Source organism: Bemisia tabaci, chromosome 1 (assembly GCF_918797505.1).
Source record: "Bemisia tabaci chromosome 1, PGI_BMITA_v3".
Taxonomy (NCBI): Eukaryota; Metazoa; Arthropoda; class Insecta; order Hemiptera; family Aleyrodidae; genus Bemisia; species Bemisia tabaci.
The window spans coordinates 80,099,842-80,115,222 of record NC_092793.1 but is presented as its reverse complement, the minus strand read 5'-3'; the positions used below and the strand labels follow the sequence as shown (position 1 = coordinate 80,115,222).

Here is a 15,381-nt window from a genome sequence, read left to right as displayed (position 1 = left end):
TTTGACAGGCGAGAAAACGGATATTTCGCCTTCTCTGACGGAACCGTAGGATTTTCTTCGATATGCTCATCGTAATTTTCGCACGACTATACCGATGGAAAGAACATTTACCTGGCTGTTTATTTTGCCTACATCAGGCCCATTAATTCTTAAATTCGACAACGTCGTCCGTACTTAATGTCGGATCCTGCGAGCAAAGTGGGGGGCCGTCCTGGCGGAATCAAATTTCGCTGCGGACGGCTATGACGATGGCAATTAATCAAATGAAAGTCACGTCCTAAGAATGGATGATGAGTGGCTTGAGACTGCCGCCGGGACGTAAGCGAGACACTGACTTTTCCGAGAGAGAAAAAAGGACAAAAAAAGACGGAGGGAAGGGGGGGGGCTCCTTTGCGACCCGAACCCGTAAGAACGTGCTGTGTACATTTTCTGCAGTGGCGGGTCCCCGACTAAGGAGTGCTAATTTATTCCCGGATCCAGGCCGGAACAGGTGCCACTTCGAAGGCAGTATTGTAGTTTCCAGAAATTATTGGCTTTATTAGAATTTCCAAGACGTGGGAGACCTGGATTCGTCTACAAGAGTTATTGTTAGGGTGCGGTACGAATCGAAATGTCGCAGGCAAATAGTGAAATCGGGCATTTTGTCAAATGCCTAGGCAGTTAGCTAAATTTTGATGGTCTACAAAATTTTGTGAATTTATGGCGGAGAGCCCACGAGTTTTCAATATTTGTGGAAAAATATTTCATCAAACCTGCGAACTCTTTTTGTCTCTTCCTCTTGAATTGCTTCTCATGTTCTTAAATGTAGAAATTCTAAAAATGCTGTATTCTCTGACATGCTGAAAATTTCATGGTAAATGTCTACTCAGGAGCTAAATATCGTTTAAAACACTATTTTACTATGCAAATTTTTACTAAGGATTTTTTAAAGGGGGTCAATTAATCATTTTGTCTAAAATTAGGAAAAGAATCAGAATTTCGATCTTAGCTAGAATATTTGGCTATTTGCCTTGGCATTTGACAAAATGCCTGATTTTACTATTTGCCTGCGACAGAAATACACCTATGAAAGATTGGAAAATTCCGTGAAATATTTCCTACAATTTCACGAGAAAGTAAAATTTTAAAAAATGAACCATTCCTTTCCAGGGCAGGGCATGTAATCCACACTAAAACAATATTTGACGAAGGAAAAAACTGTTTTTTTCTTTGCTGTATCCAAGTATAAAATATTAATTAACGACATAATAATGAGTCAATTTGCCCATCAAATTTCATACATGACATAACTTCAATTTTCATTTCGTCTGATCTTAGGAGTTAATTGAAGTGTGATTAATGGTTCTCTCGTGAAACTTATTGACGAAGTATTATGTTTAATTACATTCACGTGGAGAGATGGCAATTCACTGAATATTTAATGAAGAGAGTGAGTCAAAAATATCAAACTTTGAGGCGAAGAAACTCCTGATTGATAGCTGAGCTTTAGTTTTGGAAAAAAAACGCGACATAAAAAACCGAAGGAATCAATAAAAGCCAAAGCTGTCAAATCGGGTTAGGGACCAGAAGTTATCAAGGTGGATTATCTTCATTACAGCAGGCGGAGGAGGTTCAGATTCCGTCCATTTTTCATACGACATCGACCTGGATTAGATTGTCATAAAACAATATTAATAACGAGCAATAATTGGCTCAAAAAAGCGATGCCGGATTGCTTTTATAATCCAAATTTTGTGATTTTTTATCTCACTTTTTCGAAACTTTGACATACCGATAGAATAAACCATCAAATAGACGCATTTGTACTAGAAGGAACTATTTTGCATGCAAACCTTATGCAGGTAGTTCTTTTTAGCATAAATACGTCCAAAAAGGTAGCCCACACACCTTAAGCTTAAAAGTTCACGGAAAACAAATCTGTATAGAGTCTTTTATACTTCACATTAATTTTTGAACAGTTCCGTTGAACGTATTTTAAACAAAAGGAACTACGTCCATTCTGACATGAGCCCTGAGATACATAAGAATATGTGCATAAAACGGGCTCATGTCACATGACACGATGGACATAGTTCCTTTGGATTTTTAATGAGTCCAGTTGTAAAGAAGGACAACTTATCCGCGCTTATTAGATAGTAACTAGAGTTGATGGTGCACGTGAAAAACATGAAGTGCAGAAAACACGAATAAGCAATATTTGCCTCTGTAACAAGTTCGCATTTGATTCATAATTAAAGTAATTAAAAAAGGAGAACTATGACTCGATGAACGCCTGAGCCCTGATATCTATAAGAATACATGCATGGCAGGGCCAATGTCATAAATGGAGATGGTTCCTTTTAAATTTTCGATAATCAAACCCCCATTCGATTGTCGATTTTGTAGTTGTTAACTATGTGGGAAGGGTACGTGGACACCAATATGTTGTGATTGAATTTCGAGGATGCAACTTTTTTGACACTTCGGAGGTACTTATTGCCTACCCGCCTAAAGGAAAGCTAATCTTATTTGACGATTATGGTAATGTGTAGCAGCGGGAAAGTTCCAGTTCATTAGGCACTCAATCAACAACGGCCTGACTATAAGTATTTCAAGTTTCCTAATTTGTTCTAATATTTTTATCTTCTTTTTTCCAAAAAACTACGTAAAACCTTGAAACCGTCTGCGAATTTTGAACATTTGACTTCTTGTTTATTCGTTTTTATGTCTATATCGAAGCAAAAAGTATTTTCTGTGGAAAATTCCGTTGATGTTTCAGAGGCATTGTAAGAGTATAGCCAAATTGAAAATACATTTCAATGAAAATTCCTTGTCCTAAGTGCAGGAAGTTCTGATTGATTCAGGAAAAAACATTGATACTACTGAGAACCTTCCATTTCATACTACAAGAAGACTATGTCATGATATGATTTTTCAAGTTGAACATTTTCCAACATGAACGCGGCACCGCTGTATGAATTGGAAAAGACGGGACTTGTCATTCCAATATCACCGGCGATTTGCTTAATAAATAGCCTCGATTTTTCAATCCCCGCTAGCTTCTCTGATAAAAAGTTGAGCTTTTATTGCCTCAATCGTATCCAGTTAATGACGGGGTTTGTGCTTCACTTAATTAGCGGCTTAATCCGTGTTCGTGAGCTATCGTCAGACGTCCGAGGATTTGCCCACCTTCATCTTCATTCATTTATTTTTTTCTTACATTTCTGTTATTCGAATTCTTTTTCTTGACAACTCAAAATTATATGTTAAAACTCAATGCCGGTCCCTTATAGCCATTTGATGCTTTGGAGCTTGATACATTTTATATACTACTTCCATCGATTTTTAATTTAAGTTTTTATGCAGCCTTGGCATCGCTTAGTAGGCAAGACAAAGGTAAAGTGTCATCGTTGCAAACTTTCCACCTACCACAAAACTATTATCTATCTAAATTTTATGTAGCGGCTGTATTGAAAATCGTTCCTTGGACAGCTTCTTTCCTTAGGAAGCCTTAAACGATTTTCATTTTAATTAAAGGAGGTTTCAGGAGATCCTTAACATAGCATTATAAAAAGAAACCATTTTTGCGAATCTCGTGTGAAATTCAGTTGCGCAACTCTAAAATGTATCCTGACTAATGACATAGGACGCTCTCGTATCTACTAACACGGGGGAGAAGTGAAGCCACCCTTATGCTCTGTGCTTGTGTGAGTGTGTGTAAATAAGCACGGGCCATGGGGAAAACGGAAATTTGATTTGAACTTGTCCTCTTGATTTTTGCACATTTCTCGCTCTAAATTCGTTTTAGATGCTTAAAAGGAACAAATTGATAAAGTTGGGAGGGTGACTTTTTATAATAAACCTACTTTGGCTTATGTAACAAGCAAGGGTCTCAGACAAAGTTAGTTTTTCTATTGCTCATGGTGGTCCTGCCGGTTCAAACTGACCGTTACAGTGCTAGATGATCGTTACTCCCAAATGAGATTAATCGGTCGATAACTGAAGTTAAAAAAATATATGTGGGTGAGTGAATTTGAGCAAAAATCAACCTAAAATACTTTGTTTACGCAATTTTATTCCGTTGCCGCTCTTTATTCGAATTTCAAACATGTTCCGATTTTGCCGCTAAACCTTCAGCCAATCAAGAGGTGGCTTCATTTTTTCCTTCCAGCGCTCCGTCTTTATGTCTTTGATCCTGAAGAAGGATTACAATGATTTGCCATTGCAAAAAAGTACAAGGTAAGGGAGGAAAACTCATTTGACATCGACAAACTTTAAGGTACATGAAAACCTACCTTAAAATCTATAAAACTTTGGTATTTTTTAGAGTGGCGAATCATGGTAATCCTTCGAGAGGATCCATTCACCGAGTACTACTGAATTTTACTCGCGATGCAAAAATTGTTCCTTCAAAGATGCTACGTAAAGGATCTGCTTAAACCTCCCTTAATCATAATGTCAACCAAACGGGGCTTCCGAGAGAAAGGAGTTGTTTAAAGGACGACTCATATATGACCTCTTTCATGTCAATCTCATTCCTTATTTCCCCACTGATTTGGCATTCTTGCGGGGGTTTGGAATTATTAAGAGGAAATATGAGGGGTTCGATTGCATGCAGAAGATGCTGCAGAGCATAAAGGCGTTGAGTAAATACGATGATTCTGAGCGGTAAAATTGAATCGATAGCATTAGCAATTCGTAGTGTCGCGCGCTCAACGTACAAGGGGGAGGGGGCGGAATAAGGCCTGTGGCACGAACATTAGCGAGGAAGATTAGCCAAGTGTCGGTAAAGTATTAATAGCGTTATACGATCAGTGCTAGTATCGGTGGTTTCGTCGATGCATCCCCCTCCTCGCCCTGATGATTATGCAACTTTTGAAACACCCACGCACGAAGGCGAAGGGTCGTGCATCGCATCAGGTTAAGAATGCAAAGCTGTTACCGATAACAGCTATTCATGGGTGATGATGCTCGTTTCATTTTATTTTATTTTTTATTTATTTATTGCATATTTTTTAGTGTGCCAAGTAAAAGGTAACTTAACCCTGTTTATTGAGATCTGCTGCATCGTTACCATTTGTACTTTACACTGCTGATGATGACTAGATTGTAAACGCTAAAGGCAGTTAGCCCATTAAATAATTATCTCCAACAACATCCGTTGGTTTATCCTCATCCTTTTTGTTAGAAACGCCGTTTGAGCCTCTATACATTTTCATATTTTAATTCTATAAAACCAGAATTTTCCTGGAAAATTGGGAATATTTTTCGTCAAATTTTCAGACAATTTTGTTCGCATCTATATATAAAATATCTGAAAAATTTCAAGTAGAAATATGAATAACTTTTCTCAAAAATACTTGTTTTATCCGGAGACATTTGACAACTCTCAAATGTTCATATGGCGTTCTTCCTTAGCACGGCTGTATAGGGGGTGCGAAAGAGGAAAACGAAGCGGTAAGTTTCCAAAATTTCAGTTGCGACCAGGTATTGACACTCAGTACTCAGCTAACAAGAAAGAAGAGGCTCGCTCCAGCCCTTCCCGTAACCAAAAAGTCTCTCCAGCGAAGAGAGTTAGGGAAATTGCCTGCCGCGTTTCAAAGACACCAAGGGAAAAGGGGGGATGGGGAAAGGGGAGGTCTACTCCCTTACGGGAGCCCGATGCGCTGCGAGTGGATTCGGCTGGCGTTAAAACGAGAGTGGAGCGAGGGCACCGGCGGCACCGGCGGAAGAGCTCACATCTCATGTTTGAAGTAGAGTGCACAAGCACACACGAATAAATTGATAGAAAAATGTTCGACGATAAAAAAAGGAGGTATGTGCACGTTTTTAGACTTGCACATAAAGGTCGCGAAATAGGTTCCCCCGGAGACGCGACCCGGAGATGCCAAATCCGCGAGGCCCTTACGTTCCAGTAAACGATACGGCGAAACTCTCCCGTTATGGCCAAGAGAGCCGTAAGTGCAGTAACCAAGTTTTGAGAAATTGGACCTTTTAGTGTCCGAGCGTAAAACCTTATTGATAAGCCCTCCATTTTTACTTTTTCGCTCCCCTTGAGAGTAGAGGAAGTATTGCCATTGAAAAAAAGGAAAAGAAATTGAAACTCCATTATGTCTAAGCGTTTTAAGGTACCTGGATTAAAAAAAAAAAAAAAATTTGAAAAATGTGTGTCTGTTGACGGGCGTCCTCTAGTTTTGTGGGCTGCCATGTTTTAAAATCTATTTGTTCAATTTCATTCAAAATTGGCATGGGAGACTATATTTTTTTAAGATTGTTAAATGCCAACCGGAGAGCTCATAAAATTATTCCGAGTGATTAAACATCGACGAATGTTATTTTCCACTTCATAAAACGAGCTTTTTGAATATTCATGTTGGGTTAGTGTTAGGACGGTCAGGCAACACAGCCGTAAGTGCCATATTCTGTATGCACTCATGATAGTGATTTCGGCACCCAACAAACACATTTGGACGTATTTCTATCAAACGGAACTATGTGCATTATGACGCGAGCCCTGTCAGGCACATATTCTTATGGGTCTCAGGGCTCATGTCCCAATGCACATAGTTCCGTTTGATAGAATTACATCCATTTTAAGGTCAGAAATCAGCAGTAGAGGGCGTCATTTGACTACGAGTACAGTTCTCATTGGCTCTTTGGCAGAGTAATACTCCTTAAGGCTGCTTTTTCTGAAACAACGTCAATTTTTACGCACTAATGTCTTTCTCTAGGGGCTCGTTTTCGTAAAATAACGAACTTATCTGTTTAGCTGTCCCAGTGATTTCATCTAAAAGAGATTGACTAAAATAGATAAGACAAATTTTTAAAGAAACTCGCCCTCGAAAATTTGAGCAATACGGCTCTTCTTGCTATCACGGTAGAGCATACAGTGGCTCCTCAGTTTTAAGCTCCACATATCGCCAACTCTTCTATATAGACGGTGAAACTACCAAACCACGTATCTCGTTTGCGGTGTTTAAAAATCTACGCTCACATTTTATTTTTTTGAAGTAGACCAAATCAATATCATTCCTTGAAATTTTCACGGAATTTTCTCCGCACAAAGAGGAAAAATCACAGAAATTTTCAAGACTAGATGTTAAGTAGTTTTTCATTTAAAAAATAAAGTATGACAGGAAGTCTGCGACGTCGCAAACCGAGATACGTGGTTTGGTAGTTTCACCGTCGATATATTTCAGACTTAAGTCACATCGACAGAAGGAAACCGTCGGTGTCGTATTTATGCTCAAATTATTTTTAAAAAGGCCTCGCAGGGTTTACATTGTGGTTAAGAAAGGTTTAATGAACCCACAAAAGAAAGCATAATGAAAATGACACGATATTTACAAGCCTCGACTAAAATTCATGAAATCGATCAGCGCACGTTTCTCTTTCGCAATAATGCACGTCTACAGACAAATTCGACCTTAAGGCTTTAAATTAAATTCAGATGCACAGCTTGCCGAACTTCAACAGATTTTAGTACATCGATACGAGCCGTAAAGTGAAATTTATTTTTCGACTCGACTTCATGATTGGGTTGCGTTTTCATAATACTCGACGATTCTGACTGCTGACGGCTCTAAATTGTGTCAAATTGACACAATTTACCATGAATTTGGCAATAAACATCTCAAAATCGCCGAATAATTTCGGGAACATATTCATGTTCTTTCTGTTAATTTTGACAATTTTTAATGAAAAATAGAAATCAAATTAAAATTGGTTTATCGAACTAATTTATTATGTTTATGTAAAATGTTGGCTGAAAACCATGCTTATCATCATCATAAGGAATAAAGAACAAATATGACCTTTATCAACTTCTGACGCGTTCACAGAGCGCTTAACATCTGCTCTAATCCGAACTGATACTGTAAAAGTCGCGCAAGAAGTATTGCTCATTGGTCCTTTTACTTTCATTCATCATTACCTTTTATTTTCTTCTTCTTTTCATCAAAAATTTCAATCTTAGCTGCAGAATGTCACTAAATTTATTCACAGCAAAATTCAGCAAAAACTGGATCCAGCATTTTATTTTCTTATTCAATCTATCAGAGTACTTACTCTGAGCACTTGCTCACGCATTAGATTGGCTCGAAATAAAGTACATTAATCGGAGAGACTTGGCAAGTTGCGATTGTGATTGCATGTTGCTTCCACCCCTCCGCTCATGCGGTGGCATCCTCATAAAAAAGTAATTGATATGCATTTCAAATTTATGTGTTAATAAATTACCATTTGGAAAAGGCAAGGAAGCTGAATTACCCAGGTATACCGTGCGGCGCAGATAAAAAGGCGCACAGGGGGATCTAAGATTTTTCTTATTCCAAGGAATATAATCTGTTATAATTCATCAGGTTAGTTTCCCCCGAAAATAACCGATTAATTATAATGATGAGATTTCATTACTCATTGTAAAATAGGATCTTAATAAACTGCACGACTTCTTCAGTCATGCACGACCTTCAGACGCTGATTAGGTGCCTAAACACATCATTCTCGAGCACTTGAGGATTGAGATGGTCTAATTGCAAGGTATCATGTTTTGAAAACATGCATGCGAACCAAAAAATAAGGCGTAAAAATACTTATTCATCAGGATGAGCAATCTACTGTCGTTATGTTTCGGTATAATTGTTTGTATTGTTGCGTTATGTTTAGCTTTATGAGCATATTTATTTGTACAATCTATAAAGAGGGGGTGATATACTACGATTATACAATTCGCATTGTAATTGAAATTGAATACGATCACTCAAATTCGTTACTGTGCACTTGGATTTGGGACCATGCGGATATAATACACCCGAATAATGTTTTTCCGATGTAATTATACACGTAAGTAAGAACTAAGGTTTTAAAGGTTCGCATATTGCATCTATTATAACTTGTTTGGAAGAGAGTGAGGTAGACCAAGTAGATACATAGAATTACATTTTTACATTTTTTAAATTGTATTTTAAAATGGAATTCTATTCATCTACTTGGTCTACCTCACTCTCTTCCAAACAAAAACTAAGGCCTCCAAAAGAATAGAGCGCGTCTGATTATCATCTTCAATTTTGTACTACACTTCATCAGTATCGTCAGAGTGGTGGTAGATGAGAGAGCTGCCTCCTAACCAGAAATTGAGTCTTATGCAAAACTTGAATCAGTAGATGTCTTGCTTTATTGTCTATAAGCGTTTGAAGGAAAGGAGAGTTGCGATGAAGATTGCAAATTCTGATACCTTTGAATTCGAGAAGGAGAGGGATTTTCCTCCACGCTGTTATCATTTATCAAGAATTTCAGCATTATCGGGATAAAACGAAAATTGACGGTGAAAATACCGATTACATTACCTCGTATGCAGTGCATAAAATATCAACTTTCATTTCATTTTTTGAAGTAGAATAAATCAATATCATTCCTTGAAGTTCTCACAGAGTTTTCTTTCCATAGAGAGGAAAACTCGCGGATGCATTGAAGAATTGACGTTGAGTAGTTCCCCATTTAAAAAATAAAGTATAAAAGACGTTGCATCATTGTGTAAACCGGGCAACACGGTTGGTAGTTTCCACCGACGAAAGGCACAGCGATGCCTTTCGATACCAATGTTTTATGAGGAGATTTGCGGTTGAAACAAAAAAAACGTTCTTGGTGTAATTTTTAGAGAAGCGCAATTACTAAGAACTCTTCCATCTTTTTTGTTTACATTCCATTCCCCATCACAAGAGCTTAGAGTCAATAAAACCAGCCCCGCAAAAACCTCAAAATAAAAATAATCGAAATTATAGACTTACGACTAATTGTGTATGGGGTGAGTTAATTAGTCAGCACAGAGAAAATGGATATAATCTTCCTCTTATGGAATTCTTAAAGAGGGGAGCGGAGTCTCTGAAATCGACTCAGGTATGGGTTTTAAGCAATGCATCTCTCCTCACTAACTAGACAACCAGACCTGACGATACAATACTTTACTTTTTTTTCCGGAGGAAGAAACAGAAGAAGACTTGCATTCACCTTGTTTCAAAAAAATCATTCGGATAAATTCCCTGAGGCAAACAAAAAATGCGGAACGATGAGAAACTTTCCGCACTCAAGAATACTTTTATTTTTCGTTCGAATATCTTATTACTTTAAATTCTGTATTCGGTCCCCAGGCGTAGACCGCATTTTTTACGGATGAGGGCAAACTTTTATCCGGCGGATACTTACTCCGAAGCTCATCGCACACTTTGTGCTCACAGGAGGGAAGCTTACATTCGGATTTTCAACGAGTTTTATGTCTTTCGTGTTTTCAACCACAGAAAAGTAAAGCGTGCGGTGTACAATTATCGTGGTTTTTCCGGGCTTTTAGAAGGTCAGACGGTGCTTCAGCTTGGATAAGGTTGTTAACTGAAAGCAGGGGAACATCCCATGGCGGAAATTGTATATTTCTATAATTAATAAATTGGTCGTCATTTAATAACCTTCTTATGGCATAGCGGCTGGAACTTCCGTAAACACCGTATTTTTTCGGGTTTTTTAAAAATTGAATATTTCCCCTTTGCCATTATTATGCAAAATTGTATTAGTTTTTCTTTTGAAACATTGATTTCCCCTTAACTTTAAAATGTTGAAGAAAAAAATTTTGGTGTACTGACATATTTATTAAAACTACAAAGTAGATAATTGTCCCCTAGAATCTGAGATCCAAAATTAATTCATGACATGGGGGGTTAAACTATGAAAGCCTACGTTAAGACGAGCACAGATTGCAATAGGCAACATGCAAAAAGAAAGTCTGAGTACCACATTGTTGCATGTCCACGTGTCCTATAGTGCAACCATGAAGATGACGATTAAGACAAAAATGTTTCTATTTAAGCTATCAGCTTTGTATATACGTGCGGTATAATTTTGAGGAGCTCGGAAGACAAGGCGCATAAGTGCAGTTTTAGAAATTTGAGACTAGAGATTAGAGCCCAGCCGCCTCATTGCCATAGCTCGTTATGCTTGTATTTCAACAGGTGAGATCACGAAATCAACTAGACTTCACTAAAAGCACAGTAGATAAAACTGGAGGAAATTCGAAGGGGAAATAGAAATCTGGATCATTTCGTGTCTCTCCGTGTTGAAATAGGGAGAATGAAAACAAATTAAAATCGTGTGCTCAGAAGCATGTCTTTGATCAAAATTGAGCCGCACGTGTTTTTTGGTAGTTGAAGATAAGGTCCATCAGAATACCAAGCGATTTTGCTTGAAGTTTTTGACGCGTGAAAAACAGCGAAGGGATAGTGCATTTTGCGTTCAAGGGAACGCGGATAGTGCGGTACGTCATTTTACCAACTGCGGACGATATTGCAAGTGGATGACAAGCTATAGACAAAGAAGACATGGTGGGGGTAAGGAGCGATCTATCGTTGAAATGTTGGTTCTATAGACTAAGGGAGAAATATGATAGACTAACTGTCGGGTTTCTCGTGGGTTGCCGTTAGTTAGTCTATTCCTACTGCCTTTGTCCACGTAGGTAACCACCACTTCCACCAATAGGTTCCCTCCCATATCGCTTTTGTCATCTTTGTCTATAGCTTTGTCTATCAATTTCAATAATCGGCCCACTGTTGACCTCAATTTGGCTCAACTGAGCTGAAACTTCCAGAAGACGCTCATGACGGTGTGAGACAAACACTTGTAAATTTTTAAGGTATTCAAATCACTCTAAAGGTCCGAGTAAAATCCAAAACTTTTAACTAATAATAAAAACTTCGCTTATACACCTGTCTCCCAAGCCCCTCATTTCTTGTTGAGCGTGCAATGCATCTGTTGCGAACTTTTGCCAGAAGGACAAGCAGAGTTGATCCCTTGACGGGGAACATACTTGAGGATCACGGTGAGCGCATCGGGAAAGTTTAAATTATCACTCCTAACTTCACCATTTGCGTAAAAAATTGGCTCATTTTTGAGTCTATTGCTTCAAAATGAGTAGACTTAGCAAAGTATGTAACGTAGTTCCTCAGATTGGACCTTTCGACTAACATTTAAGATACTTATATTTATTGATCTAAATCTGAAAAACAGTAATCTAAGATGTTGGATAAATTTTCTTTGTTATGGTTTGTTCCGAATCGAAAACCTGCGAAACATGACTGCAGCTGTTTCCTGTGTGGAGTTCTAAAGCTGGGATGATTTATTTGCGTGAAATTATTTGTATGCCTTTGCCTATACTTTTCACCACACTTTTCGGAGCGAGAAACTCAAAAGTGAGACAATTTCTTACGCGGATGATTGTGTAGGTAGTCAGGAATGAATATCAGAATTTACTGACGTTACTGATGTACTGACGTTTTGGGCCAATTACTACAAGAAGCAACTTCTCTCCCTGTCCGACACAATTTCACAATAGAAGAATTCCAAAATCCTAAAAATTTTACCTAATTATAGAATGTTCGTCCAGTAATTTCTTGACCAAAAGCATTACATTATTTGAATGTTATTACGGTATACAACCTTAACTGGGCAACAGTCGATCTTGAAAACTGTAAATGTGAGCATTTTATTTATTAATAATTTATTTATTAATAATTTATTTATTAATAATTTATTTATTAATAATTTATTTATTAATAATTTATTTATTAAAATTATTTATTAATAATTTATTTATTAATAATTTATATTAGTACATCCAAGCTGAGAACAAAAGATAGCCAAAGCACCGAAACAAATGACTTTACCTAAACTTGCGAACTCACTGTTAAATAGAGAATATCGACGATGAAATAACTAAACTACGAATCTCGGTCTGCTACGTTGAAGTATTTCTGCCATACTCTCTTTTTATGACTGAGAAACATCTCGCCTAGATTCTTGAAAGCTTTAGGTATTTTTCTTCTCTGTGTAAAGAAACTCAAACTCAACGAAAATGAAACTCAAATGAAAACTTCAAGGAATGATATTCCTTTATTCTTTTTCAAAAAAATAAAATGAAGACGAGATTTTTTAACAACGCAAACGAGATATGTGGTCTAGCAGTGTCACCGTCTATATTTAAGTAAACGGGTCCTTATATCATTTGGGGGTTCGCACTTAAATACCGGCAGATTAATGCATCTCCCTCAGCTTGGAAAAACTTTACTTTAGAGAGCACACACTACATTAAGTTTTGGAATTTGATACGCGCTTTGTCGATACAATCGTGCCAAAGGACTGTTAACGCAAAGAATATCGCAATGATGCCGTCATTAGCAAGTTGATAGACTTGAGAAAGAAACTTGCCAAATTTTAGAAGTATATATATGGTTGATCGGTTTTTAAATCCAAATGATGCAAAGAAAAGGATATTACTAACCTCTTGAATGTTGCAAGAAGTGACGCAGGATCTTCGGGTCGTTTCTCCACGAAACACTTCAAAGAGTGACTCGTTGGTAAAGTTGATATTCCCTCAACAACAAGTAAACACACGTAACCACCAAATTTAATGGTCTCTTAATCTTGACACATGCACATCGAAAACTTAAGTTCAAAGGCAACTGAATTTAAAGAGTAGATATTATTGTTAATAATTCTAATAAATATTAAACGTTGAGAGGGTTAAATGTCTCATAAGAGTCTCGCCGTTTAAGATATGTATAGCATTTCAAAGTTTAAGTGATATGTGGGAGTGATAGTTGTAACTGAGGCAAGACTTTAAAATGACCCTATAACAATAATTCAACAATTATCTAGTTTTAATATTAATACTTTGACTACATGTGTTTCTTCTAAGTATAGATGCAACCAAAACCAACATCAATCGTTGAATTTGCGGGTTCTTTATTATTATTTCGTTCAACTTTTAGAATTATTCAAAGTAAGCGTCCCAACAGCGCGATCCTTGTGTTTAATAAATTAGAGAACAACTGGAAGTACACTCACATATTTAACAAGCGTAAAGGTTCTTTTGAAGAGATTAAAAAGAAATTCTATGATAATTTCGTTCGAGAAAGAAGTACGTTTGACAAAAATTAAAGAACTCGTCAAGTAGTGTTTCAGATGTAATTTCTAGGTGAAAACACAGAAGTATCCATCTCCAGAATTCACGACGGAATCATTGGCATTTTTAGGCGTGTCAAGAGTTAGAAACCTCATATCAGCCTTGAGATGACTGGTACCGCTAGAGCGAGAGTCCACCGCAACGCTCTGCAGGTTGAACCATGAGAAAATTCCGAGGGAAATCACGACAAGGCGGGCGGGAAATCTGGAAAAACACGCGCGAGATCCTCTTACGACGGAGAGAAGCAACTGATACTCAGACGGCTCACCAGCCAAAAGGGATTTCCACTCCCACCCCCGCAACCCCCTCGCAACACCGTCGCGCCGGCGAGGTTGGAGCCCCGCTGTCTGGCTGCACTTGCATCGCGCCGCGCCGGCTGGCATCACGCAACACACAACGCACAGTGGCTTCCAATCCAATTTCCGTGCCGAGTTGTGCAATATGCCCTCGCAGTTGATCTGTTTCCTTCCTGACTCGCATACGTGAAAAATACTCGAATCAGGATAGGGTCTAATTCCTCCTCGTGCATTGTGTCTTTCAACAGGAAAACAACATACGTAATTGACTGCGGGAAGAGCTCCTTGCGTGAGAAAAATCACGCATGTCGGTCTGTAAAAAACGCTGTGAGGGAAAACTGAAAGTCTGTAATTGACTTATCTATCTGTGGCTTCGGGAAGGAGTGAGGGACATGATTTAGGCGACCTAATTTCTCCATGGTGGCAGCGACTGATGCTCCTAAAAAATCCAGATCTCTGCAGTTATAAGCGGATTTTAGGCGGGCGTAGAAGACGCACCCCCCCTCCTGTTTACTCGCAAAAGGAGGGAAAATAATGGGGAAAAGGAGGAAGGAAGTAACAGAGGAAAGGAAAACGGGGGCGCTTGTATTTGGTAATTTTTTTATGACTAATTGACTCAAACTATCTTTTAGATGTTTTAAAATTTAGAGAATTCTGTAACAGAAGGCCCTCGGACACCCCCCACCACTACACAACCACCTTCACCCCCCCCCCTCTCAACTGTTCAAATCGTCTGGATCCATTTCGGTAAAATTTTCGATCGCTGCGAGGGCTAAGGACTTTCAGTGAGAGTGATACACATTTGAGTTAAAATTTACTCGCGTTATACATTTCTCGCAAAAATGTTCGGATGTTTATTTTCTTAAAAAAAAAAAATAAATAAATTATAAATGGTTAAAAGAAAAAACATTATTTTCAAGGCGAGAGAAATGGTTTTGTAGGATATTGTGCAATGACTTCAATATAAGAATAATTAAGTTTTAATTAAGGTGAGTATATATAGTTAAATTTAATTATAATTTGAGGTCAGAGGCTCACTTTACTTAAACTTACACTTTGCGGCTTTATACTTTGCAATTATATGTAAACAGCCACAACAAAATAGAA

At 38.0% G+C, this 15,381-nt stretch overlaps 1 protein-coding gene across 1 annotated transcript in view; it reads right to left on the bottom strand.

Annotated features, from left to right (window-relative positions):
• LOC109044024 (protein O-linked-mannose beta-1,2-N-acetylglucosaminyltransferase 1) overlaps positions 1–13,788 on the bottom strand; it is a 357,066-nt gene extending 343,278 nt beyond the window's left edge. The window contains exon 1 of the mRNA XM_019061480.2: positions 13,295–13,788. The gene's annotated coding sequence lies outside the window, so the exon portion shown is untranslated. The remainder of the gene's footprint in view (positions 1–13,294) is intronic.
• Between the last annotated feature and the right edge of the window lie 1,593 nt (positions 13,789–15,381).